Here is a 26713-nt window from a genome sequence, read left to right on the forward strand (position 1 = left end):
CCAATTAAATGTATTTCAAATGTCAGGTCATACTCGTTGGCTTGCATTTTTTTCTCTTAATAGTATATTTTGATTAAAAGACATTCTTAATTTTAATGTAGTCAGACTTGTCAATCATTTCCTTTATGGTTAGTGCTATTTATTTTCTTTCTCATAAATCTTTGCCTATCACAAGGTCATGAAGATGTTTTGTCTATATTGTATTCCAAATGCTTTCTAGTTTTACATTTCACATTTAGAGCTCACAAACTCCTGTTAATGACCATCAGGAACAAGCCAGTAGTCTCAGAAAATCAGATTTATTGACTCAGTGCAAGGGAAGGGTATTTCAGAGGACATGTGGAATGTCATTTGAGAAGATGGAGGAGGTAAGTGTCTTTTGTAAGGTTTGGATTATTACTGAAAGATTCTGAAAAGAGTCAAAAGAAAGTGGGTCAGTTCTTGAGTGGTTGTTATTTCTGAGGTTGGATTAGAAAAAGTGCACATTAACAAGGGTTTGGTTATTGGCAAGAGCTGAGGGAAGTTTAGGCATTTGGGTTTCCCTAGTAACAAATAATAGAAAATCTGGCTGGAGGGTGGGGGTGGTGGGTAGGGGAGTGGTTGTCCATGTTAAGAAAGCAGCAGTTACTCAAAAAAGTGATTATTATGGCATGTTACAGGTATTGTATGACCTTATTAGAAACAATATTTCCTTTTAACTGCAACTATCTGTGTCTATCCTCCCAGCCTGATTAACAACAGGAATGCTTTTTTTTTTTTTATTTGGTTTGATACCATTTGTTGAAAGGAAATTTCTTACCCCACTATTGTGATGTGTTAACTTTGAAGTAAATCAGATGGGGTCTGTTTCTGGGCCCTAGAATCTTTATTCTGTTTCACTGGTCTATTCTTATAATTTAAAAAAAATCTTAATTACTTTATTATTTATTTATTTGTTTATTTATAATTCTTCTGTATTTGTCATGATCTTTTAAGGCAGAATGTGATTTAAACACTACATTTCCATTCACAAAACTTGCTCTAGTTACTTTCAAACAGCTTTCCATCATGCCTAGTTAGGCTTATAATTTTGCTACTCTAAACAATACTTTTGTTTGGAAAACAGGCTCTGTGGATAGTTACTCCCATCAAGTTGGCTCAACTTAACATACTAATTTCTAGAGGCCGGTACACGCAGTTAATGACTACAGGGGATGGGAGGTTTAAAACAATCCTAGGAGATTCATGTTGTTTTAACCAATATGTTCCTTTTAAACATCGGTATATCTCAGAACACTTTAGTAACAAAAGGTTTGATACACTAAGGAATTCACTTGATAGCTAAATACTTTAGACCACAAAGTTATCATTAGGTTATGTACATTTTACAACAAATGTAACCTCGATCCGTTAAAATGAGCCAACATGATACAAGAAAGGAAAATCTAGCTCTGCTTTAATGTCTAAGGTATCACAGTATCAAACACTTAAAAGTAGAAATAAATCTTATCTTTCTTTTAAGTAGTTATTGTCATGGCATACAAATTTTTAAACGTTAACAGAAATTGTAAAAATTCTCCAAAGTATATCAGAGGGGATGAAGGTAAAGTATTGAACACATGTACAAGCCATTCTTCAGGCGGAGCTTAGTCTACTTCTTCTATGCGTGACATGTCATTGTCCCCTTTGAAGGACGGCATCTCTTCAGTTACAGCAGCACTGTTGTCATCAGCAGTGGGGTCATCTTCATCAATACCGAGACTGAGTTTGATCATCCTGTAGATCCTGTTGGCATGTGTCTGGGACTCATTCAGACTGAAGCCTGAAGATAAGCGCAGTTTCGTAGAGTAGGATGACCAGGCCCTTCACAGACTTGCCATTATTGTCAGCCTCTGTCTTTTGCATTGAGGTCACGAGGATAAAGTGGTCAGCGTTTATCTCTAGGTGTTTCCCTGCCGCCGTGTACTGACATGTCTCTTAGGGCTTAAGCCTTCATGATTCTTTCCATGTTTGCTGTCCAGCCATATGTGATTGTGACAATGCAGCATGGGGATGTCACCGATCAGTTTGACACAACCACCTTTTCTACTTTTTTTCTCAAAGATGTCGTTCATAACCTTGCAGGGGTTTTCAAACTTCGTTTTTTTTCTCTTCCTGATTCTTTTTCTCTTCTTCATCTTCTGGAAGTTCCAAGCCCTCTTTGGTGACTGACACCAAAGTCTTCCCCTTAAATTCCTTCAGCTTTTGGACACAGCACTTATTCATCAACAGGCTTGATGATATAGGTCACTTCTAGGCCATGCTTGCAAAGACATTACACAAAGGCCAAGTTAGCTACCTGGTCCTTGGTCTCACCTGTGACGTAATAGATATGTTTCTGGTTATCTTTTATTCTTGTGCAGCAGTGCTTCAGAGAAACCATCTCATCACCAGAAGCAGATGTGTAGTATTACTACATCTTTTTAATAAAGCATCATATTCTTCCTCAAGATTATCGGCTATTCTTAACCTTTTGAAAATATATATAAATTTATAATCACCTTGTCAATTTCCAAAACAAATGGCTGTAATCCTGATTAGGTCTGCTTTGAACCTGTATGTAATTTTGGGGAGAGAAAACAGTGAACTAAAATTGGACAGCCTGCGTAATGCCAGTAGTTGGATCCATAGTACTCAGGTTGAATTGTTGGCTCATCACCAGTTTGCTATAGTGCCATATTTGACAGGCAAGTGGGATCAATTTATTAGCAGGAATGTCAAATAATGTATGTAGAAATTGCCAATTAAAATTGAAGATGATGATTTTTAATCAGAAGTGTTATGAAGTAGAGAAAACACATAGTAAGACAATAATGCAAAATACTTAGGAAGCATATGAAAATAGCAGACACTAGCAAGAAAATGAACAAAACAGGAAACAACTCTGGAAAAGTTAGATATCTACTGACTAGGAAAACTAAGCATTTACACATCATTTTATATATCAATGAATCAGAAGAATTGATGCCAAGAATTTAGCTGAATTAACTGGTATGATTAAAACTTAGAATTTTATCTAGTATCTAGTATAATGAATTGATCGTTCTTTTCAGTTCTCTTCTGCTTATCTGAAATGTGATGTCCTACCATTTTCCCTCTAAATTCATTGTTTCTATATTTAACTTTTATTCTTACTCCCTTCCATAAGAAAACTCCTTCTACCTATCCTTACCTACTAGCATAACTTTTCATCAGTGTTCTACTACGAATCCTGAGTCACCCAGGAAATTTCTTATTAGAACACACATAATAAACAGCATTCAGAGCTCAGCCATCTTCCTTATGTTAATACTGAAGTTACTTACGGTACCGAGACTAGTTAATTATACATGCTTTTCTTATTGATCTGCCTTCCTCATCACAAAAGAAATTCAATATGAATAAAGTAGTTACAGTTCAATGTGACATAATTTATGACAAATCACAAAAAATTAAGATCACTCATGGCCTACAAGAATACTACGAAGGGGGGTGATATCATAGGAATGGCGGGAGTGAGGTGGACTTTTTGAGTTCTCCTATGGAACTTAACACAAATTGAACATTTACAAGCAATCAAAGGATTCTCTGCTCCTCACAGAGAACAGCTAAGACTCTCACACAAAGATTACTTGAAGGTGGGCAAACCTGTCAAGCACGGGAAGAGGGAAGGAAGCAGTGTGGAGACTCAGCCTGCATCCGCAGGCAGCTGCAGTGACGCGGAGGCCTCAGGACACAGACCAGAGATCACAAGAGCCAGGCGGTGGGCTCTTTCCCTGGGCTCCACAGCTGAAATCTCCTGCCAAGAGGCCAGTGTATCCAGCGTTTGAGGCAGTAACCTCAGTGAGATCTCCAGCTGGGCCCTAGGTCAGACAAAAAGCAAGCTCCAGACCTGGGCCCCTCCTCCCACTTTCCCACAGCAAACATACCTCCGCCCTTCCAGAGTCTCAAGCTGGTCCCTGAACTGAGGAGTAGTGTCAGATTACAGAGGAGCTGTAGCACTCAGAATCTGGAAAAAGCCGGTTTGCTGCTGTGACCTAGGGAAGAGGCCTGGCCGGGAGATGGAAGACACCTGCCTTCCCAGCCCCCACCTTATCTGGGCTGCTACCGGCAAGGCAATTACAGCTGTGGAGACACACGCAGGGGTCAGCAGTAGATGGCAGAGGCAGCTCTGGGCTTTCAGCAGTTCAGAAATCTCGCACCCTCCACACCCACGACAGAAGAAGTGCCCTAAGACCTAGGAGACCAGAGCACAGGGAATAAGCCCACCTCCCAATGGCTGGCTGTGGTGCTCTAAAAGCATGTTTGTGCAGGCAAGAGCAGAAACTCCACTGACTTTGTAAAAACTACTAACCACACCCCATATCCCCACTCATCTAGAACTGCATCATTGCCAGGGTCACTATGGATACCAGGTGGCCGATTCTGCCTCCACAAGACACAGAGGAGTCTTTATGCAGCAGAGGACAACCTGGGGATAGCTTTGGGGGCTTAAGCCAAGATTGGCGATGCTTTTTTTTTTTTAGTATATTACCATTTTTAGCATATATATATACGTGTATATATATGCTAAAACATATTGGCTATCCTTAACCCTTTATATATGTATATATATAAATGTGTATATATACACATTTTCCCCTTTCTCTCTCTCTCTCTTTTTTTTTCTTTTCCATGCGCTACTTTTCCTCTCTCTTTCCACTTTTCTCTATATATTTTTTTCTTCTTTTTTTGGTGTTGCTACCTTTTGTTTTGTTTCTTTAGTTTTGTTTTTAGTTTTTTGGGTTTTTTTTGTATTTTTGATATTTTTGTCTGTATTGAGTGTTGGTTATCGGTTGTTTTTACATGTGAGTATATTTGGTTTTTTCTTTGTTGTTGCTGTTGTTGTTGTGCTTGTTGATATGTTTTGTTCTGAAATCGCCCTATACCAGGGTCCAGTCCAAGAGACAGGTTCAACACACCCAGAGGCCAACTCCAGACCAAACAAGAGTATTACTGAGTTTGACCTATAAGTGACACACCCAGAGGAAATTCTCTACAGGCAAAAGAGTCCATAGGGGCCAAGCCTCATCTGAGGGGTCAATCCTCACACAGCAGCTCATCCACTGGGGGCAAGCCAAGTCTCACAACTAGTCAGCCTAGGAATCAATCCAACCTACTGACAAGACAAAAGCAATTAAATCTCAACTTTAACAGGAGAATACACACAACACAAGGGTCACCTCTGGAGCACACACACAGGAGAATAGGGAAGCAGTACAATTCAAATATGAAGGACACATACTACATAAGTCCACCCAGCAAAGACTGAGAACCCTACAGGATCTACCTAATATATCGAAGCGAACACAGAGAGTCAGCTAGAATGGAGAAACAAAGAAACATTTCCCAAGTAAAAGAACAGAAGACACCTCCAGATTTGGAACTAAATGAAATAGAGGCAACCAACCTATCAGAGACAGAGTTTAGAACACTGATAAAAAGAATGTTTAAGGAGCTTAGTGACGACATAAAGTAGGATAGAGAAATTATAAAGAACAACCAGTTAGAAATAAAGAATACAATAACTGAAATAAGGAACATACTTGAAGGAATTACCAGCAGGCTAGATGAGGTAGAGGATCGAACAGTGATTTAGAGGAAAAGTTAGGAGAGATCACCCAAGCGGGACAACAAAAATAATAAAAAAACAATGAAATTGGTTTAAGAGACCTGTGGGGTAACATCAAGTGCAAAAACAACAACATGAGCATTATAGGAATACCAGAAGGAGAAGAGAGGGAGCAAGGGATCGAGAATATATTTGAAGTAATAATGACCGAAAACTTCCTTAACTTGGTGAAGGAAATCGACATACAAGCCCAGGAAAGTGCAGAGAGTTCCAAACAAGATGAATCCAAACAGGCCCACACCGAGACACATTATAGTTAAAATGGCAAAGGTTAAAGACAAAGAAAGAATCCTAAAAGCAGCAAGAGAAAGACAGTGGGTTACATACATGGGAACTCCTAAAAGACTATCAAATGACTTTTCTACAGAAAATTTGCAGGCCAGGAGGGAGTGGCACGAGATATTCAAAGTGATGGAAAACAAAGGCCTACAACCTATATCGCTTTATCCAGCAAGGCTATCATTCAAAATTGAAGGAGAGATAAAGAGCTTCCCAGAAAAGAATAAGCTAAAGGAATTCATTATCACCAAGCCAGCAATGCAGGAAGTGTTAAAAGGGCTTCTGTAAGCAGAAGACAGATAAAACAATCTAACTAATGAAGACAAGAAATACAAATAACAAAATGGCAATAACTATGTATGTATCAATAATCACTTTAAATGTAAATGGATTAAATGCTCCAGTCAAAAGTCATAGGGTAGCTGAGTGGATGAGAAAACAAGACCCTTGCATATGCTGTATACAATAGACTCACTTAACATCAAAAGACACACACAGGCTGAAAGTGAAAGGCTGGAGTAAGATATTTCATCCAAATGGAAATGAGAAAAATGTTTGAGTAGCAATACTTATATCTGAAGAAATAGACTTTAAAATGAAGAATATATTAAAAGACAAAGATGTGCACTACATAATAATAAAGGGATCGATCCTACAAGAGGACGTAACCCTAGTAAACATCTATGCACCCAACATAGGAACACCTAAATATATAAAACAGATATTGACTGACATAGAGACCGATATCAACAGTAACACTATTGGAGTAGGGGACTTCAACACACCACTGACCCCAAGGGACAGGTCTTCCAGACAGAAAATCAATATGGAAACAGCGGCCTTAAATGACACATTGGACTAATTGGATTTAATTGATAATTTTAGAACATTTCACCCCAAAGCTGCACATGGAACATTTTCTAAGATAGATGACATGTTATGCCACAAAACAAGTCTCAGTAAATTTAAGAAACTTGAAATCATATCAAGTGTCTTCTCTGACCACAGTGCTATGAAATTAGAAATCAATTACAAGAAAAAAACTGGAAGACATACAAGTACATGGAGGCTGAATGACATGTTACTAAATAATGAACAGATCAAAAATGAGATCAAGGAAGAAATCAAAAGCTATCTGGAGACAAATAAAAATGAAACCACAACAACCCAAATTCTATGGGATGCAATGAAAGCACTCCTAAGCGGGAAATTCATAGCAATGCAGGCCTACCTCAATAAACAAGAAAAATCTCAAATCAACAGTTTATCCTTTCACTTAAGGGATCTGGAAAAAGAACGGCAAAATAAGCCCAAAAGGAGTACAAGGAAGGAGATAATAAACATCAGAGTGGAAATAAATGAAATACAGACCAAAAAATGAATACAAAACATCAATGAAACCAAGAGTTGGTTTTTTTGAGAAGCTAAACAAAATCAATGAACCTTTAGCCAGACTCATCCAAAAAAAGTGAGAGAGGACCCAAATTAATAAAATAAGAAATCAAAGAGAAGTGAAAACAAAAACCACAGAAATACAAACAACAACAACAAAAAATTAAGAAATTACTGTGAGCAACTGTATGCCAAGAAATTAGACAATCTGGAAGAAATGGATAATTTTCTAGAAGCATACAATCTTCCAAACCTAACTCAAGAAGAAATGGAAAACCTGAATAGAATGATTACTACCAGAGAAATTGAATCAGGAATCAATAAGCTCCCAACAACAAAAGCCCTAGACCAGATGGCTTTACAGGTGAATTTTACAAAACATTCAAAAAAGAATTATCACCTATTCTCCTCAAACTATGCAAAAAACCCAGGAGGAGGGAAGGCTCCCAAGCTCTTTTTATGAGGCCACTATCATCCTGATGCCAAAATCAGATAGAGACATTACAAAAAAAGAAAACTAGAGGCCAATATCCCTAAGGAACAAAGATGCAAAAATCCTCAACAAAATATTAGCGAACAGGATTCAGCAATATATTGCAAAGATTATACACTACAATCAAGTGGGATTCATTCCTGGTATGCAAGGTTGGTTCAATATCCACAAATCAATTAATGTGATACACCACATTAACAAAATGAAAAATAAAAATCATGTGATCATATCAATAGACCCAGAAAAAGCATTTGACAAAACCCAGCAGCCATTTGTGATAAAAACTCTTAAGAAAGTGGGAATATAGGGACCATATCTCAACATAATAAAGGTCATATATGATAAACCCACAGCTAACATCATACTCAATGGGGAAAAGCTAAAACCATTCCTCTTAAGATCAGGAACAAGGCAAGGTTGCCCACTTTCTCCACTTTTATTCAACATCGTCTGGAAGTTCTAGCCACAGCAATCAGACAAGAAAAAGAAATAAAGTGCATCTAAATTGGTAGGTAGGAAATAAAATTGTCATTATATGCAGGTGACATGATACTATATGGAGAGAGAGCCCAAAAGACTCCACCAAAACACTATTAGAACTGATAAATGAATTTAATAAAGTAGCAGTATACAAAATTAATATTCAGAAATCAGTTGCATCTGTATATACCAATAATAAACTATCAGAAGGAGAAATTAAAAAAAAAAAAAAAAACAGTCCCATGTACAATTGCTTCAAAAACTATAAAATACTTAGGATAAATTCAACCAAAGAAGTAAAAGACTTCTACTCGGAAAATTATAAGACACTGAAGAGAGAAATTAAAGAAGATACAAATAGATGGAAACACATGCCAAGCTCATGGATAGGAAGAATTAATATAGTTAAAATGTCCATACTGCCTAAGGCAATATACAGATTCAATTCAATTCCTATAAAACCACCAAGGACATTTTTCACAGAAATAAAACATATAATCCTAAAATTTATATGGAACCACAAAAGACTCCAGATAGCCTCGGCAATCTTGAGAAATAAGAACAAAGTGGGAGGTATCACGATACCTGACATCAAATTATACTACAAGGCTATAGTAATGAAAACAGCATGGTACTGGCATTGAAACAGACACATAGTTCAATGGAACAGAATAGAGAGCCCAGAAATAAATCTATGCCTGTATGGTCATTTAATCTACGACAATGGAAGCAAGAATTTACATTGCAGTAAAGACAGTCTATTCAATAAATGGTGCTGGGAAACCTGGACAGACACATGCAAAAATATTAAGCTGGACCACCTCTTTACACCACATACAAGAATAAATTCAAAATGGATTAAAGGCTTAAATGTGACATCTGAAACCATAAAACTCCTAGAAGAAAATATAGAAAGAAAGTTTGCAGACATCACCCTTAGTAATATTTTTACAGATACATCCTCTTGGGCAAGGGAAGTAAGAGAAAAAATAAACATATGGGATTACATCAAACTAAAAAGCTTTTTCACAGCAAAGGAAACCATCAATAAAACAAAAAGGCATCCTACTGAACGGGAGAAGATATTTGTCAATCATATATCTGATAATGGGTTAATATCCAAAATTTATTAAAAAACTCGTTCAAATCAACACCAAAAAAAAAAACCAACCCAATTAAAAAATGAGCAGAGAACGTGAAGAGACATTTTTTTAAGAGGACTTTTAGATGGCAACAGACATATGACAAAATGCTCAACCTCACTAATCATTAAAGAAATGCAAATAAAAACCATAATGAGATACGACCTCACCCCAGTCACAATGGGTATCATTAATAAATCAACAAATAACAAGTGCTGGTGAGGATGTGGAGAAAAGGGATCCCTCATGCACAGATGGTCGGATTGCAGATTGGTGCAGCCACTATGGAAATCATATGGAGGTATCTCAAAAAACTGGAAATGGAATTACCTTATGACCCAGCAATTCCACTCCTAGGTATCTATCCAGGGAAGTCAAAAACACTAATTAGAAAAAAATTTATGCACCTGTATGTTTATTGCAGCACTATACACAATAGCCAAGACATGCAAACAACTGAAATGCCCATCGGTAGATCACTGGATCAAGAAACTGTGGTAAATTTATACAACGGCGTATAACTTGGCCATAAGGAAGAATGAAATCTTACCATTTGAAACATGATGGATCTAGAGAAAATTATACTAAGTGAAATAAGTCAGACAGAGAAAGACAAATACCATACGATCTCACTTATATGTGGAATCTAAAGAATACAATAAATGAACAAACTAATCCGAAACAGTCTCAGAGATATAGAGGAAAAACTGAGTGTTGCTAAATGGGAGGGGGGTGGTGATTAGAAAGCACAATCAGTATCCACAAGATTGCCACAGGGATACAAAAGACAATTTGGGGAATATAATCAATAATGTTGTAAAGATTTTGTAGAGTATCCGATGGACACTTGTCTTAGGGAAACCATTTCATGAATGGTGTAGGTGCCTGACCACTGCAATGTACACCTGAAGCTGAAGCTGAATAATAATGAATGTCAAACTATAACTTTACATATGCATATATATATATATATATATATATATATATATATATATATATCTTCAAACTATAACTTTATATATATATATATATATATATATATATATATATATTCACAGGAAGTGGAGTACAGCATAAGTAATAGAGACAGTGGAATTATAGCAGCTGTGTTCGATGTCAGAGGGGTAGTAGATTGGGGGAAAGAGGTTATCACTTTGTGAGGGGTATAAATGTCTAACTAGTACATTGTTTTGTACACCTGAAACTAATAATAAAAATAATAATAATAATAATCAAGGAGAGAGAAAAATACTGTGAAGGTCTATGTGCTACCAAATTCAATAACCTAGAAGAAATGGACAAGAAACATATAGCCAAACCGGATCGAAGAACGAAGAACTGGAAAATCTAAATAGATTGATCCACAGTAAAGAAATTGAATCAGTCATTCAAAACCTTCCCAAAAGCAAAAGTCCAGGACCAGATGGCTTCATTAGTGAATTGTACCAAACATTCAAAGAGGATTTAACACCTGTCCTCCTCAAACTCTTCCAAAAAATTGAAGAATAGGCAATACTTCCTAAGTCATTTTATGAGGTCAACATTACCCTGATGCCAAAACATTGTAAGGATAACCAAAAAAAAAAAAGAAAGAAAGAAAAGAAAAGAAAGAGAACTACAGACCTGTATCTCTGGTGAATATAGATGCAAAAATCTTAAACAAAATTTTAGCAAATCGAATACAACAATACATTAAAAAGATTATATATCATGATTAAGTTGGGTTCATCCCAGGGACACAAGGATGGTCGAACATATGCAAATTTATCAATGTGATATACCACATAAACAAAAGATAGAAATCATATGGGTGTATCAATAGGTGCAGAAAAAGCATTTGAGAAGATACTACATCCATTTATGATTAAAACAATTAATAAAATGTGTATAGAAAAATATACCTTAACCTAATAAAGGCCATATACGATAAACTCTCAGCTAATAGCATAATTAACGGTGAAAAACTGAAGCCTTTTGCTCTACTTTCAGGAACAAGACAGAGTTGTCCCCTAAAACCATTGTTATTCAATATAGTATTAGAAGTCCTAGCCAGAGCAATCAGGCAAGAGATAGAAATACAAGACATCTGAATTGGAAATAAAGAAATTAAATTGTCACTTTATGCAAATGACATGATTATTTATATAGAAAATCCTAAAGACTCCTCCAAAAAGCTATTAGAAACAATAAACAAATACACTAAAGTTGCTGGCTACAAAATTAATGTACAAAAATCACTGCATTCCAATATACTAACAATGAAATTTCAGAAAAAGAAGTGAAAAAAAGTTCCTTTTGAAATTGCAAGAAATAGAATAAAATATATAGGAATAAACTTAACAAAGGATGTGAAAAACCTACACATTGAAAACTATAAGACATTTTTTTAGAGAAATTGAAGAAGACACAAAGAAATGGAGGACATTCTGTGTTTGTTCGTGAATTGGAAGAATCAACATATGAGGTGTCATTAGAAAATACGGTGAAGGTTTAAATTAAAAAAAAAAAAATTATTACAGTAGAAGAAATATCGCCAGTAATCCCCCTCAAAATACTTCCTCTCACTTCAAACACACTAATACCATCATTCTTTCCACTTTCTGAAGCAGTTCTGGGAGTCCTCTTTTGTAAGTGTCTTTTGTTGCACTGTCTTGGCTTCCTTGATGTCCTGAATCAATTACAAACATTTTCCTTTCATGGTCATTTTGACTTTGGGGAACAGCCAGAAGTTGCACAGTGCCAGGTCCGGTGAACAAGGTGAATGAGGACACACCATAATGTTTTTATTTGACAGAAATTGCCGTATACCAGAAGCTATGTGTGACATAGAGCATTGTCATGATGGAGGATGAAGTAAGGACACTCACGAAAGAAGACTTCCAGAAATGCTTTAAAAAGTGGCAAGAACAGGGGGATAAGTGTGCTTGAAGCTAGGGAGTGTTTTGAGGTGGATTAATGTCAATGTGTCTTTTACTGTAATCAATTTTTTTTAACATTCACTGTATTTTTCAATTACACATCATAATTAAAATATCCGTATTACCCAAAGCAATATAAAGATTTAATGCAAATCCCATCAAAATCCCAATGGCATTTAAAAAATAGAACAAAAAAAATCATCAGATTTCATCAGATTTATATGGAATCACGAAAGACCCCGAATAGCCAAAACAATACTAAGAAAAAAAGAACAAGCCTGGAGATATCACATGCCCTGACTTCAACTTGTACTACAAAGCGACAATAATCAAAACAGCATGGTATTGGCAGAAAAACAGACAGACAGACCAACGAAATAGAATTGAAAACCCAGAAATAAATCCACATATTTATGGGCAAATAATTTTCAACAAAGAAGCCAAACACAGACAATGGAGAAAAAAAGCCTTTTTAATAAATGATGCTGGGAGAATTGGAAAGCCACATGCAAAAGAATGAAACTAAAATGCTGTCACCATATACCAAAACTAACTCAAAATGAATCAAAGACCTAAACATCAGACCTGAAACAATAAAATACATAGAGAAAGTATAGGTACTAAACTTATGGGCCTTGGGTTCAAGGAGGATTTTATGAATGTTACCTCAAAGGCAAGGGACGTAAAAGCTAAAATAAATGAATGGGACTATTTCAAATTAAAAATATTCAGCACAGCAAAAGAGACCAACAAAACAAAAAGGTATCCAACCGAATGGGAGAAGATATTTGCAACTGCCTTTGATAAAGGGCTAACGTCCAAAATACATAAAGAATTTGTAAAACTTAACAACAACAAAAAACAAACAATACAATTAAAAAATGGGCAGCGGACCTAAACAGACAGTTCTCCCAAGGAGACAAACAGCCAACAGATATATGAAAAAATGCTCAACTTCACTAGTTATTAGGGAAATGCAAATTAAAACCACAATCACCTCACATGTGTTAGGATGGCTATCATCAGCAAGACAAATAGTAACAAGTGTTAGAGAGGCTGTGGAGAAAAAGGAACCCTCATACACTGTTGGTGGGAATGCAGACTGGTGCAGCCGTTATGGAAGGCAGTGTGGAGGTTCCTCAAAAAATTACGAATAGAGTTACCATATGACCCAGCAATCCCTCTCCTGGGCATCTACCCAAAAAATCTGAAAACATTTATCTGTAAAGATTTAGGTACCCTGATGTTCACATGTAGCATTATTTATGGTGGCCAAGACATGGAAACAACCAACGTGTCCTGTCACAGATGATTGGATAAGGAAGATGTGGTATATATACATAATGGAATACTACATGGCCATAAGAAACGATGAAATACTGCCATTTGTGACAACATGGATGGATCTTGAGATTATTGTGCTACACAAAATAAGACAGACAGAAAAAGTCGAGAACCATATGACCTCATTCATATATGGGATATAAAATTGAAAACAACAAAGCAACAAGACAAACGAATAAAGAAGCAAAAACTCATAGACACTGGCAAAAGTTTAATGTTTACCAGAGGGTAAGGGAGGAGCAGGGGTGGGAGAAGAGGGAAGAGGTGGTGAAATATATGGTGATGGAAGGAGAACTGACTGGGTGGTGAACACACAATGTAATATACAGATGATGTATTATAGAAACGTACACTTGAAATCTATCTCATTTTACTAACCAATGTCAATCCAATAAATGTAAAAAATAAAAAAAATTAAATAAAAAGAATGAAAATACTATACAATTAAAAACACGTATATAGATATGTCAAAAATGCAATATTAAAATGTCAAAATATATTTTAAGTCACTATGCAGAGTATACCAAAAAAATGTATACACATTTAAAGAAAGGCAAAACTATTAAAATTGTAATAATATATATGGATAACAAAAAATGAATACACGTCATATGCACACATTTTTTTAGCACCTCATGCTTTGTAACTGCATCTTTTGACATGCAACTTAATTAATATGAAAATAAAGAACTTATTAGAGGAGAAAAAATTCTTTACAGATTCAATATACATTTCTACAATTGTTTTTTCCAACCAGGTCCAAACAAGGTTCAGACATTACATTAGTCAATATATCTCTTCGTTTTTCACTCTATAAAAATCTCCTTTCACTTTCTACTACTTGTTGGTGAAACCAAACCATTTGTTTTACAGAATTTCCCTTGTTCTGAATTTGCATTATTGTAAGTATCATTTTATTGTCATTTAACATGATTCTTTTTGTTTTACATTCCCTGTAACCTGGTAAGTAGATTTAAAACTTGGTCAAAATTAGATTTGATTCTTTGAAAAGAATGCTCTATATGTGATACTGAGTATTTCTATTACATTGTATCTGGAAGCATGTGATATCTGGTTGTTTCACTTTCATGATGTTACATTTGATTAGGTTCAGGTGTTATAGACCTGAAATATCCATTATAAAGTTACTCATCAGCTTTTCACACTAATATTTTAGTGAATATTGATCATATTCATATAGCCTCATTATTTCATTTTTCATTCTTTTACTGCCAAACATTTTGTATTCTTATGTATTAGAGGTGTCTTTTTAAAATAGTATATAGGTGATTTGTTTTCTAGTCTGATAATATGTTGCCTCTTAAATGAAGCATTTAATCCACTTATAATTAATACAATTACTGATACATTTAAGTTGAAATGGACCATATTACACTCTTTCCGATTTGTACTCTTTGTTTATTTTTCTCTCCTTTTTTGTTTTGTTTTGTACTGAATAATTTTTTTTTACTATTCCCTTTATTCTCTACTGATGTAAAATTTTACTTTTTGGTTTTATTTTATGAGTATCCTAGAGATTACATATCTATCCGAATGAAGTCTTTTTTTTTTTTCCGTTTTATTTATTTATTTATTTATTTATTTTGGTGATGAAAATATTTAACATAAAAGTCTACTGTCTTGGAAAACTTTTAAGTATACAATACTATACTGTTAATTACAGGCACTGTGCTGTATAGTAAATCTCTAAGATTTATTCATCTTTTTTTTCTTTTTTTTTTCCTCTTTCCTTTTTACCATTTGTTTTATTTTTTTTATTTATTTATTATTTTTTTAAATTTATTGGGGTGACAATTGTTAGTAAAATTACATAGATTTCAGGTGTGCAATTCTGTATCACATCATCCATAAATCACACTGTGTGTTCACCACCCAGAGTCAGCTCCCCTTCCATCACCATACATTTGATCCCCCTCACACTCATACCCCACCCCCCAACCCCCTTACTCTCTGGTAACCACCAAATTACGTTCCCCAGATTAATTTTCAAACCCGTGGCCATCCTGTGGTCACCAACTGCCCTCCAATCCCCTCACCCTCCCCCCCACCCCACACCCCTCCCGCCCATCTAGCAACCCTCAGTTTTTCCTCTTTGTCTCCAAAACTGTTTCTGATTAGTTCATTCACTTATTCTTTTCTTTAGAATCCGCAAATAAGTGAGATCATATGGTACTTACCTTTCTCTGTCTGACTTATTTCACTTAACATAATGTTCTCTAGGTCCATCCATGTTGTTGCAAATGGTAAGATTTCTTTCTTCTTTATGGCTGCGTAATACTCCATTGTATAAATGTACCACAGTTTCTTAATCCAGTCATCTACCGATGGGCATTTCGGTTGTTTCCATCTCTTAGCTATTGTGTATAGTGCTGCAATAAACATAGGAGTGCATAAAGATTTTTGAATTGAAGTTTTGGGTTTCTCCGGATAGATACCTAGGAGTGGAATTACTGGATCATAGGGTAGTTCCATTTTCAGATTTTTGAGATACCTCCATACTGTTTTCCATAGTGGCTGCACCAATCTGCAATCCCACCAACAGTGCACAAGCGAAGTCTTAATATAATCAAAATGACAAAGCCTTAGAGTACTTCTACTCAATTTAACTGCCTCCCAAAGCATTTGCCATTTTCTCACTTATTTTAATATTCTTTGTTAATACCTAAGAATGCAGTCAGTGTTCATTTAGAAAAATCTCAGATTTCATGGCTTAAAAAAGTCTTTGTTTCCCCTAGTTCTTGAAATATGTTTACTTGGCTTAGAATTGTTTTGGCTGCTGTTTTCTTTCAACATATTGAAGATGGCGTCCCATTGTCTCCTTACACTGTTGTAATTGAAAAGTCAATTTTCTAGTTAACTGTCAGTTTTTCAAGGCAATCTGACTTTTTTCTCTGGCTGCTTTTAAGAATTCTCTTCATCTTTAGTGTTTTAAAATTGTATTAGAATATAACTAATGATTATTTATTTATATTTATAATGCATATGCAATTAATTTGGTTTCTAAATTTCTAGAAATATCTCAACCCTATTCTCTTCAAATGATGTTGAGAAGTATTTTAAGATTATATTTAAGACAGATATATTCAGTATTTTAAGTTATTTCTGAAATATCTATCTACATGATCATTAATGGAAATGGAATCACAGATATTAATTTCACTTCTTTGCCTCTTGTACTTTCTCTTAATTTCTCTTAGTGAAGCTAATCAGTTAAATGTTAGATCTTCTCAGTCTGTTCTCCATTTCTTTCAGCCTTGCTTTCATAATTTCCACCTTACATTTTATATCTTATATCTTTATCTAAATACATTCTTTAAATATATCTTCTGATAATCTCTTTAACTGTATGAGGACTGAAACCTGCCATTTAAGTCCTCCATTGGGGATTTGTTATTACACTAAATAGTTTTTCATTTCTGGAAGTTTCAATTTTTGCACGTATGTCTATTGTTTTCTGACATTTTCTTATTGAATGACCTTTGTAATTAAAAAAAAAAAAACATTTTGTGCTTAGCTGTTCTGTACTTCGTGTCTGACAATGTACGTATTCACAGTCCATGGAGTTGTTTCTTCTTTTGCTCAGTGAAATCATAACTTGTCTTTTTAGGTGTTTATTGTTCTTTCATAGATCATGCTTACTGTTTACTTTTCAATGTGGTAAAACACACATAAAATAAAACTTGCCATTTTAACCATATTTAAATGATACTACATACATTCACAGTGTTGTGCAACCATCACCACTATCTATTTCCAAATCTTTTTTGATCATGTCAAACAAAAACTCCATATCCATTAAGCAATAAACACCCACTTCTTTTCCTAAAAACCCATGGCAATCTTTAATCTGCTTTCTGTTTCTATGAATCTGTCTATCCTAAATATTTCATTTTGTTCTTTTGTGTCAGGCTTATTTTACTTCATATGTGTTCAAGGTTGACCTATATTGTAGCATGTATCAGAACTTCATTCTTTTAAATGCTGAATAATATTTCATTGTATGAATAGATAACATTTTTTAAAAATCCATTCACCTGTTAATGGACTCTTGGCTTTTTTCCATATATTAGCTACTGGGAGTAATGTTGCTATGATCATTCGTGTATAAGTATCTATGGTAATTAGATGTTTAACTTTTTGGGAATTCTCAAACAGTTTTCTACAGAGGTTGTACCATTTTGCATTTCCACTTGCAATGTCCAAAGATTCCAATTTCTCCACATTCTTGTTATTTTGTTTATTACTATTGTTATTTTGTTTATGTTTTAATAGTCACTCTAGTAGGTAGGAAGTGGTATCACATTGCATTTTTTATTTATATTTCCTAATGACTAATGATGTTAAATATGTTTTCATGTGTTTGCAAGCCACTGTATATCTTCTTTGGAAAAATGTCTATTGAAGTCCTTTGTCCATTGTTTGAGTTATTTGTATTTTTGTTGAGTTGTAGGAGTTATTTATATATTCTGGATATTAAATGATTATCAGACATATAATTTGCAAATATTTTCTCCCATTCTGTGTGTTGCTTTTTTTCTCCATAGTGTGATTTGATATACGAAATTCTTAATTTTGAGGAATTCTAGTTTATTTTTCTTTTATTGCCTCTGTTTTAAATGTAATATTTAAGAAACCATTGCCAAATAAAGGGTCATAAATATTTGCCTCCTGTGTTTTCTTCTAAGATTTTAGAGTATCAGATCTAAATTTAGGCCTTTAATCTATTTTGAACTATTTTTTTGTATGTGGTGTAAAGTAAGAATTCAATTCCATTCTTTTGCATTTGGATATACAGTTTTCAAGCACTATTTGTTGAACACTGTTCTTTCCACATCGAATGGCTTTGGCACCTTGCTGTAAATCAATTAACCATATATATGAGGGTTTATGTCTGGATACTTATTCCATTTGTCTCTATGTATGTTTTTATTACATATTTGCACTGATTTCATTACTGTAGTTTTTTTTATATACTTTAATTTTATTTTTTTAATTTATTGGGGTGACAATTGTTAGTAAAATTACATAGATTTCAGGTGTGCAATTCTGTATCACATCATCCATAAATCACACTGTGTGTTCACCACCCAGAGTCAGCTCCCCTTCCATCACCATACATTTGATCCCCCTCACACTCATCCCCCACCCCCCAACCCCCTTACCTTCTGGTAACCACCAAATTACGTTCCCCAGATTAATTTTCAAACCCGTGGCCATCCTGTGGTCATCGACTGCCCTCCAATCCCCTCACCCTCCCCCCACTCCCCACCCCTCCCGCCCATCTAGCAACCCTCAGTTTTTCCTCTTTGTCTCCAACACTGTTTCTGATTAGTTCATTCACTTATTCTTTTCTTTAGAATCCGCAAATAAGTGAGATCATATGGTATTTGTCTTTCTCTGTCTGACTTATTTCACTTAACATAATGTTTTCTAGGTCCATCCATGTTGTTGCAAATGGTAAGATTTCTTTCTTCTTTATGGCTGCGTAATACTCCATTGTATAAATGTACCACAGTTTCTTAATCCAGTCATCTACCGATGGGCATTTTGGTTGTTTCCATGTCTTAGCTATTGTGTATAGTGCTGCAATAAACATAGAAGTGCATAAAGATTTTTGAATTGAAGTTTTGGATTTCTCCGGATAGACACCTAGGAGTGGAATCACTGCATCATAGGGTAGTTCCATTTTCAGATTTTTGAGATACCTCCATACTGTTTTCCATAGTGGCTGCACCAATCTGCAATCCCACCAACAGTGCACAAGCGTTCCCTTTTCTCCACATCCGCATCAGCACTTGTTGTTTGTTGATTTATTGATGATAGCCATTTTGACTGGGGTGAGGTGGTATCTCATTGTGGTTTTTATTTGCATTTCTCTGATGGTTAGTGAGGTTGAGCATTTCTTCATATGTCTGTTTGCCATCTGTATGTCCTTTTTAGAAAAATGTCTCTTCAAGTCCTCTGCCCATTTTTTAATTGGATCGTTTGTTTTTTTGGAGTTGAGTTGAGTGAGTTTTTCATAGATTTGTGATATCAATCTCTTATCAGATATATCATTGCCAAATATCTTTTCCCATTCAGTAGGATCCCTTCTTGTTTTATTGATGGTTTCCTCATTACTGTAGTTTTGAAGTAACCTAAATTTACACACTAAGAGACTAGAAAAACAAGAACAAACTAAGCCTAAATTTAGCAGGAGGAGCAAAGTAAAGATCATAACAGAAATAAAAATAGAGAGCAGAAAACAAATAGAAAAGACAAACAAAATTAAGAACTGTGTTTTTGAAAAGATAAAATTGACAAAACTTTGGATAGACTAAGAAAAGAAAAGAGAGGACTCAAATAAATAAAAGCAGAAGTGGAAGAAGAGACAATACAACTGATACCACAGAAATACAAAAAAAAAATAAATAAGAGATTACTATGAAGAATTATGTACCAACAAATTGGATAATCTGGAAGAAATCGATAAATTCCTAGAACATGCAAACAACCAGGACTAATTCATGAAGAGATAGAAAATCTGAATGGAACAATAATGAGTAAGGAGACTGAATCAGTAACCAAAAACCTTTCAACAAAGAAAATCCCAGGCTTAGGAAAAACAGATCAATGGAACAGAATGGAGAGCTCAGAAATAAACCAACATAAATAGGTCAACTGATCTTTGACAAAGAAGCAAAAGTAATACAATGGGAAAAGGGTAGTTTTTTCAACAAATGGTCCTAGAATAATTGGATAGTCACATGCAAAATCGTGAATCTAGACACAGAATTTACAATTTCACAAAAATTATCTAAAGATGGATCACAAACCTAAATGTAAATTGCAAAACTATAAAATTTCTGGAATATAACAGGAGAAAATCTAGACATTTAGTGATGTTTAGCGATGACTTTTTAGATACAACATCAGAAGCATGATCCATAAAAGAAAGCCATGATAAGCTAGACTTTATTAAAAATAAAAATTTCTGTTTTGCAATGACACTGTCAAGAAAATGAAAAAAACAAGCCACATACTGGGATAAAATATTTGCAAAACATATATCAAATTAAAGATTGCTATTCAAACTATTAAAAAATAACTGTATAAACTTAATAAGAAAATGAACAACTTGTTTATCAAATGATCCAAGACCTTAACAGAAACTGCACCAAGATATACAGATGTCAAGTAAGAATATAAAAAGATACTCCACATCATATTTTATCAGGGAAATGAAAATTAGAACAACAATGAAATATTGCAACACACCTACTAGTATGGACAAAGTCCAGAACACTGAAAACACCAAATAGTAGTGAGGATGTGGAACAACAGGGACTCTCATTCACTACCTCTGGAAATGCAAAATGGTGTAGCCACTTTGGAAGACACTTTGGCTATTTCCTACAAACCTAAACATACTCTGAACATATGATTTGGCAATTGTGCTCCTTGATATTTAACCAAAAGAATTGAAATTGTATGTCTCTGGAAAAACCTTCATACAGATGGCTAGAGCAGCTTTATTCATGATTGCCAAAACTTGAAAGCAACCGAGATGTCCTTCAGTGGGTGAATGGGTAAACAAACTGTTGTACATCCAAAAAATGGAATACAATGTTACCTCAGTTTTCTAACGTAATCCGTTCCGGAAGACCATTCGAGTTCTGAAAAGTTCAAAAACCGAGGCACAGTGTCCCCATAGAAAGTAATGCAAAATGGATTAATTTGTTCCAGACCTTTAAAATCAACCCCTAAAACTGCAAATTTAGTATGAATTTTACTATCTAGTGATACCATAGATCCATAAAATTTACAGTGTTCGTAAACCGAAATGTTCGTCAACGGAGAAGTTCGAAAACCGAGGTACCATTGTATTATTCAGCTCTTAAAAGAAATAAACTATCAACACAAAAAGAACAGAGGAAACTTATGCACATTACTAAGTGAAAGAATCCATTCTTAAAATGCTACATATGGTATGATTCCAACTAAATGACATTCTGGCAACAGTAAAACTATGAAGACAGTAAAAAGATCAGTAGTTTCCAGGAGTTAGGTGAGAAGGAAGGATGAAGAGGCAGAGCATAGAGGATTTTTAGAGCAGCAGAACTATTGTGTATGATCTTTTAATGGTGGATACATGTCATCATGCATTTCTCCAAACACAGAATATATAACACCACGAGTGAACCCTAATGCAAACTCTGGACTTGGTTTCATAATGATGTGTCAATTTAGGCTTATCATTTGTATCAAATGCACCACTGTGACGGGGGATGTGGATAGTGGGGAGGGTATGCCTGCGTGGGGGAAAAGGGGATATGGGAAATTTCAGTACCTTCCTCTCAAGTTTGCTTTAGAGCTAAAATTGCTCTAAAAAAAAGTCTTTAAAAAAAATGGAGGAAGACTGTTTGCGAAACGTATCACATAGAAAATTAGTAGAATTTGCTAAACTAGAGAAAAACAGGATTACTGCCTTAGACCATTTATAGTTTTCAGTGTTTAAACCTTAGCCCTTCAAGCTGCATTGAGTAATGATGTATTTTTAAATAAATTTGCCACCTCTAAAATTTACTTTTCAAATATTGCAGAGAAAGAACATAAACAAATCAAATGTATTTCTTCTACAGAAGACACAAAAACACTGTATCTAAGTTTAAACATGGCAAAACAAGGTAAGATTACTTTTTTTTCCAACAGTGTTCTATTTAGGCAGCTTTTATTTCAGGGAAAGAATGAATGAGTAAATATATTAAATACTTTCATTCTGGGTTGCAAATTATAATTTTGATTTATGTAGAGTTACTCAGGAGGCAATTTGTATGCAAAGTAAAATGATGAATCAGAAGATTTTCTTCCCGGGATTTATATGATTTGCCAGAGATTGTATCTCAATGCTCTTCAGATAAATGGAAGAAATATAAAACAGCAGTCTTAAAAAAATTACCTTGGTTTGTTTAAAATAAAGATTATATTAGTGTAGGTCAATGCAGAACAGAGAGAAAGGTATATATAAAAGAATTCACTATTTTTTTTGTTTATTTTCTTTTACAATTGATCTGTTTTCGGTTATTATGTAAACACCCATCAAAACTATAAATTGATCTTTCTTTCATCTAGACATACACTAATCACAGCCTTTCTTCTTTGCAGAGTAAAATAAGCAATGAAAGACATTTTTTGTAGTTTATCACAGGCTAGAAGATTAGCCAAATTAAAAATAAAAATCAGGAACTTTTTTTTTTTCTGTATGATGTCCCTGTGCAACAATAAAAAAGCCAGGGTCATCGTTGCCCTTGTACGTGAAAATAAACATCTATGAATACATATACCCAATGAGATTTAGACCAAAAGAAAGAAGATGAAAATGACTCAGCTGTAGATATTCATTACAACTGAGATGAGGAAAACACAAGAATAAAATCTATATTTACATTGTATTTAGGATAACTGAATTCCTTTATCTTTCAGCTTGCTACCATAAAATTCTGATATACTTTCAAAACATACCTTAGCATTTTCCTTTTTTACTGCAGGTTTTCATGTTAATACATGATTTAAAACGGTGAAATGTTTTTGGTTTTGTTGTTTGTGAAGCCTGTCAGGTCAAAGTGAACCATTTTTAAGTCCCTGCTCTACCACTTTCTAACTCTCAGACTTTGGGAATGTTACTTAACCTCATCAAGCTTCAATTCTCTCATTCTGAATAATAGAATTTACTTTGAGGAGTTGTGAGAATGAAATGAGAAAAGTAAATTTTATTTACACACTTAGATGTTACACAGTCATAAAGAAGTACCATCAGTTGCCTTAAATTCCTTGTGACTGTATCTCATATAAAAGTTATGAAGGCCATTTAGAGGTCTTTTTTTTTTTTTCTCAAGGAAATTAACATTTCCTGGATAGTTATCATATATGATCCTTTCTCAATATTTTTTTTTTCACCAAATGTAGAACATTGACAAGAAATTACTTTAAAGCCTTATGATCTCCAACACATGTAGTACCCTATCCACATTTACCTTCATGAAACACATATTATTTTATAACACTTTCCTTTGGAACCCAGAACAATAGGTACATGCCTTCCAGCAATACCAAGTTTAGGCCATTGCTTCAGTAGATTTCAGCTATTTCTTAAACAGTATGTAAGAGAAACACTCTATCTTTTATTTTGAGATTTAAACCTCTAGTGTAATTTGATTCAATGGTGTAGATTAGCTTGGGACTTTTTGAAATTTTTTTTTTTCCTTTTCTTTGCTTCTCATTCCTCCTGCCAAATCTTAATGATTCTGTTTACTGTACAATTACTATGCATGCCAGTCTCAATGATTCTGTTTACTCCAGACCTTATGCATACCAGGCTCAATGATATTGTTTCCCCAAGGAAACTTCCAGGACACTGACTTGAAAGAAGTTTTACATCCTGCATAAGCACCACTCCTATCCCTGAAACAAACCAGCCTCTGGGAAGAGCCTTTTCAAGGACCATTTACTCCAGGCCAAGATCACTGTGCCCCGCCCCCACTTTTTTCCTTTGTTCTGCCTCTTCTTATGTGCCTGTAAAACCTTTTGGCCATGGTAGGGGAGGGGAATGGCCTTTGGACAGGAGTCTGCCATCCTCCCAGAATGCCGGCATTTTGAATAAACCAACCGCTTCTCTCAAAATTTGGCTTTCCTGCAGCACGTAGTTGGACCTTTAGCATGGTAACAAGTACACAGTTCATAATTTAAAAAGGCATAATGGAAAAGAGAAAACAAACACTCCATTCCCCCATGAAAAATAATATAATAAACAAGAAAATGGAAAATAGCCCAAATATAACAATGATGACAGAATACGAGTATTCACTTCCTGTATCAAAAAAGATTGGGATAAATTACAAAACCTATCAATATGTTGGTACTTGTAAGGGACACTTTTAGAAAAGAAGGTTACTAAAAGAGAATAAAATATGGGTTTAATATATATTTTTCTAAAAGCAAGAAAAACAGAAGTAATAATTATGGTTTCTCAAAAAGACTTTAAATAAAACTCAAACAAGGTGACCAATTTAGTGACACAAAGATAAAAGCCATAGTAAATAATTTATTAGAATTCAAGTATATACTTCTGAAACATACAGCAACAAAATATATACAAGAAAAATTGATAAAAATGCATGGAGAAAACAATGGAAGCAAAATTTCAGTCAGATATATTTATATCCCATTAGTGAGCTAAAGAATAAACTTAAGATAAAGAGGACAATTAATCAATTAACAAAAAGGTAACAGATTTGTAGTGTGTACTAAATTGAAAAATTGTATTTACTGCAAAACATACATATGTATTTCCTTAAAATGACACCATAGGCTGTCATTAGATGCTGTCATTAGATTTTGTAAAAAAAAAAAGTGAGACCTTTATACATAACCTCTTTAGATTGCAAACAATAAACAAACAAAATATAATCAAATAATTTCAATGTGGTGACTTTTTCACATTCCCTCTTAATGACAACAACATCAGAAATTAAATCATAATATATAAACAAAAACACATTTATAAATAAGAAAATTAAAAATATGTGTTGGTTGGTAAATCCAATCAATGCACATTTTTTCAACAATCTTTTGATATACTTACTGCCAATGCGGGTTTTATTGTTATAATTTTATTCTTTAGCAAAATGAATTTTATTTTAAAGCTATAATCATATCATTATTATTTTCTTTAAGGGAAGTAGTGGCGATCTATAGAACAGACCATTCCAGAACTAGTAGTATGTACTTTTTAAAAAGTATTATTGAATTTATTGGGATGACATTGGTTAATAAAATTATATAGATTTCAAGTGTACCATTCTATAATATATCATCCGTATATTGCATTAATTTTATGAATTTGACCTCAAATGTGAAGAAAGTAAAAACAAAAGTAAATGAATGAAACTATATCAAACTAAAAAGCTTCTGCTTAGCAAAAGAAACCATCAACAAAACAAAAGGCAAAACAACCAAATGGGAGAAGATATTTGAAAAAAACACTCCAATAAGGGGTTAATATCCGCAATATATAAAGAACTCACACAACTCAACAAATATTAAGCAATCCACTTAAAAAATGGGCAGAGGACCTGAATAGACACTTCTCCCAAGAAGACATAGAAATGACCAACAGATATTTGAAAAGATGCTAAATTTGACTTGCTATTGGACAAATGCAAATCAAAACCACAATGAGATACCACCTCACACCCGTTAGAATGGCTATCATCAACAAGCCAAGGAATAACAAGTGCTGGAGAGGTTGGAGAGAAAAAGGAACTCTCATACACTGCTGGTGGGAATGCAAATTGGTGCAACCACTATGGAAAACAGTAAGGAAGTTCCTCAAAAAATTAAGAATAAAATTACTATATGACCCAGCAATCCCTCTTCTGGGTATGGGTATCTACTTGAAAAATTTGAAACCATTTATTTGTAAAGATATATGTACCCCTATGTTCATTGCAGCATTATTAATAGTGGCTAAGATGTGGAAATAACTGAAGTGTCTTTTGATAGATGATTGGATAAAGAAAATGTGGTACATATATGAGGTCTGACAATCAAGTTCACAAACTCATTGCTGCAATGTTGCTAAACTTTTTTAATATCAGAGGGATTATTCATTATACATTTGTACCAACTGGACAAACATTTAACCAAGTTTACTATTTGCAAGTGCTGAAAAGGCTGCATGAAATCGTTAGACGACCTGAACTTTTCACCAATAATTGGTGGCTCTTGCATCACGACAATACACCAGCTCACAAGGAACTGTCTATGAGGGAGTTTTTAGCCAGTAGACAAATAATTGTATTGGAACACCCTCCATACTCACCTGATCTGGCCCCCAATGATTTCTGTCTTAACCCAAAGAGAAAGGAAATATTGAAAGGAAGACATGTTGACGACATTCAGGACAACAAAGTAATACAGTGACAGCTCTGATGGCCAT

The 26713-nt window shown here is 34.5% G+C and overlaps 1 pseudogene; it reads right to left on the bottom strand.

Annotated features, from left to right (window-relative positions):
* Positions 1-1625: 1625 nt before the first annotated feature.
* On the bottom strand, positions 1626-2446 carry LOC117012464 (heat shock protein HSP 90-alpha-like; annotated as a pseudogene).
* Between the last annotated feature and the right edge of the window lie 24267 nt (positions 2447-26713).

This window comes from Rhinolophus ferrumequinum, chromosome X (assembly GCF_004115265.2).
Source record: "Rhinolophus ferrumequinum isolate MPI-CBG mRhiFer1 chromosome X, mRhiFer1_v1.p, whole genome shotgun sequence".
Classification (NCBI taxonomy): domain Eukaryota; kingdom Metazoa; phylum Chordata; class Mammalia; order Chiroptera; family Rhinolophidae; genus Rhinolophus; species Rhinolophus ferrumequinum.